This window comes from Erithacus rubecula (assembly GCF_903797595.1).
Source record: "Erithacus rubecula genome assembly, contig: scaffold_211_arrow_ctg1, whole genome shotgun sequence".
Lineage (NCBI taxonomy): Eukaryota > Metazoa > Chordata > Aves > Passeriformes > Muscicapidae > Erithacus > Erithacus rubecula.
In genome coordinates, this window is record NW_027636103.1 from 73,725 (window position 1) to 77,608 (window position 3,884).

Sequence of the window (3,884 nt, forward strand, 5' to 3'; positions counted from 1 at the left end):
AATCTGTAAAATGGATAGAATATATGTTGATGATTTCAGGGAATGGATTATAATTTCTGGGACAATCACTGAACATATGAAAGACAGTCTGTGGTCAGGAACTTTCCTGTTCTCAGCACGCACACCTTTGGGAGGAGCTATTCTCCCCTTGTGCCTCTGGCTGAATAAAGAACGCTGTTTCTTACTGCTCCCTTGGTGTTAATCAGTTTCTTTTTATTTTTTTTCTGATTTTTTGTAGCAGTGTCACAGTGGTCCCTTGGTTCTATGAGACCCTGCAATGTCATCATGATCTCCTTGGCTCTGCAATGTCATAGTTGGACTCCTGCTTACAGGAGTCCTCCAATGCCCAATGAATACTTGTTTCCATAAGGTCTCACTGTGTCATGATATTCTCATCAGTTCAATCAGGCCCCACAGTGTCCCAAAATTCTGCTTGGCTCTGCAGCTTTAAAATGGCCCTTGGTTCTATGAGGCCCTGCAGTGCCTCACTGGCCTTTGCTTATACAAGACCTGGAAGTGCCACAATGATCCCCTTGCTTTCAGGAGGCCCTGAAGTGTCAGAATGGCCCTTGGGCTCCTTGAGGCCCCACAATGTCACATTAGACTCTTGTGACCCCTCTGTCTCATGGGTTCCTTGATTCCATGAGTCCTTGCAGTGACACAATGCTCTCCTTGGTTCCATGAGGCTCTGCTGTGTCACAACAGCCCCTTGTTTCCATGGGGCACCCCAGTGCCACAAGGGTCTCCATGGCTCCAGAGTGTGACAATTGACCCTTGGTTACAGGAACCCTGCAGTGTCACAGTGGACATTTGAAGGCTGGAACCCCTCAGCTCTGGAGCCAGGCTGAGAGAGCCTGGGCACAAGAAGGCTCAGGGAGATGTTAGATCCCATCCCAGCACCAAAATGGGCTTTGAGAGAGCTGGAAAGGGACTTCCAACAGAGGCCTGGAGTGACAGGACAGGGGGGAATGGCCATGAGGTGAAGGAGGGCATGTTGAGATGGGACATTGGGAAGAAATCTTCCCAGTGACGGTGGTGAGGTCCTGGCACAGGTTACCCAGAGAGGCTGCAAACTCCCCACCTCTGGAGGAGTTCAGGCCAGGTTGGATGGAGCAATCTGGTCCAGTGGGAGCAGTCCCTGCCCATGGCAGGAGATTGGAACTGGATAAATTTTAGGATCCCAACCCAAGCCGTTCTATGATCCTAGATTTGCCCCTCCTGGCCTCATTTAGCAGCAGGTTGACATGTTCCTATTGCAGCCATTTACTGCAAACACAGTGACTGAATTGACTTTGCCCTGGATGTTGCCTGCAGCCTCCATCAGCTCCAGCTGAGCTTTGGGTTTCCTAAACACATGAACACACACTGAGGACAGATTTATGAATTTCTCCTCCTGGTCGTTGTGCCGTGGCTCATTCCTGGCATTTGTCCCTGAGGCAGCACAGCCCTCCTGGCCAGCAGAGGCCCCACATTCCCCTCAGCAGACGCGGCACAGCACAGTGTGTGTTTTGGGTGGGCAAATGTTCCCCAACAGAGTGTCCACTCCAGTCCTCAGTGTCCCATCCCACCACCCACCCATGCCAGGGATGACAGAGAGCCCAGCTCTGGCGTCTGCCAAGGGCTGGGTGAAGAGGGAGCCTGGGCAGGGCTGATGCTGCCCCTACAACGGTGCTGAAATCAGTAGCAGGAGGGAGATAACCACAGAACAAATGGACCAATAAACTGAGGGGAGTGCCCAGGTCTGAAAGTGGCTGATGGAAGAGGCTGGAGGGATGCTCAAAGCCCTGCCTGGAGCACCTTCTCCAGGAGATGCCCAGCACAGGCTGCCTCTGCCTGCTCAGTGCCAGCCCCTCTCTCTCCCCAGACCTGCACAGCAACCCTGGCAGAGACAGAGGGGCCTGGCCAGAGATGGTGCCTGCAGCAGCAGCTGCTTCCTCTGCATTCCTCCCTGCAGGTTCAGAAACACTCCCTTGCTCCTCTCCCTGGACATCCCTTTCCCCAGCTGAATGTGTCCTGGCTGGATGGGCTGGCTTGTCCTGCTGGCCCAGCCCCTGCTACCCACAGAGCCCTGAGCTGGCACTGCTGCTCAGGACACACCAGGTTCTGCTGCTGTCCATGGCCAGGGCTGCAGGGAAGCAGCAGCTGCAGGTGGAAGGTTGCAGAAAGGCTCTGGGCACTGAAGCTGAAAGGGGCACCACAGGGTCTGCAAGTTCCCTGTGTGGGAGCTGAGCTTGTGACCCCTTGAGCCCTCCTAAGTGCTGGGGCTGTACCTCCAGCTTCAGAGGAGATGTGACAGTTGGAAACAGAGACAAATAATTCCTGCTGGATTCTTTATTGTCTTTGCTTATACAGGTGACCTGGATCCATATGTACAGGAGGTGCTTTGAGTCATATAACACTTCTAGTGTGATAAGAATAATATTTTTTAGCTGAAAATAGCATTTCATGCATAGTACACAATGAGAAAAAAGACACATGATCAGAACAGCATCTGAGTTTTTCAAAGAATGAAAGACTCATTGATGTTCCAGTAGTCAAACCTGCTCAAATACTTTCCTCAGGGCTTCCTTGAGATGAGAGGTGACCACCAGAGTCCAAGGCCAGACAGAGCTTTCCATCCTGTCCTGGCAGAATTTGTCTGGGAGAACCCTTGCATATAGGGAATTTTTCAGGGGGAGTATCAATTTTGGCTATGGGTACATGGAAAGATGGATGTTTCTTTTCCATAGGAAGGAAAGCACAGGGCCCCAGTTCTCCAGGGGCAGATGAGAGGCAGCCCTCAATGTTCCAAGTCAGCAAGACCTGAGAGGTAGACCCCAAGAAGCAAAACCAGCCAGATCTGTTCCATTTGCCCTTTGGTTCCAAATGGTCTCTCAGTGTCACAATGTTCTCCTTGCTTCTGCAGTGTCACAATGGCCCCTTGCTTCTATGAGGCCCTGCAGGTTCACAATGGCCCTTTAGTTCTGTTGTGGCCCACAGTGTCACAATGATCTCCATTATTTCATTGGGCTTTTCAATGCCACAATGTTCTCCATGGATCCACGGTGCCCTTCAGGATCACAGTGGCCTTTGGCTGCACATGGCCCTGTAATGCAACAACGGCCTCTTGGTTCCACAAAGCCCTGCTGCTTCACACTGGCCCCTTGCTTCAGTGAGGACTGTGCTGCCTTAAGATTTTAGCCTTTATATTTTCAAATGCTGCACTGCATTAGTGTCACTGTATACGCTAGGAGTGAGAAAGAGAAAAGGAGCTCTGAGCCTGAAAAGGCCTAGCAAATTTTTGCCTGGGCCCTCAGTGGTGTCCACAGGTCCCCATTTTAGTTTAAAAGAAAAAGTAAGAGAAGTGTTTGTAATCCTCCACAGGGCCCTTTGCAAAGGAGAACAAACACCACTCGGGAGATCCACAGATACCCCGAAGTGTCCAGGGAAGTCTTCTCACCTTGTGCCTTTCTAACAAACTTAATTCTAGTACAATAACAAAAAACCCGCCACCATTCACCAGACTTATAATTTCTAATACATTTCAAACAACTCATCTGACAATGTCCAATAGCTTAAAACAGTTCCAAGGGAACAGAAAGAGTTCATCCTCTGCTTGTAGAGGGACCATCTGGCTGGTGATCAGCATGTTGGTCAGCATTTGAAGGCTGTGCCTCAGCTGCATCCTCTCTCTGATGTCACAGGTCAGGGCAGACACACTTTGCAGGCAGCCAGAGTACTCCGGTATCCATGGAGACGCAAGCGTACCCACAACCCCAAATGATGAGTTAGTCATTAAGTGACAAATGCTTCGCCCAGGGGGACTTTGTGGAGGGGCAGCTCAGGCTTTGGGAAATTCCCAAAATAGCAAACAGACTCTTCCTCGCTCTGTTCTGAACCTGCCT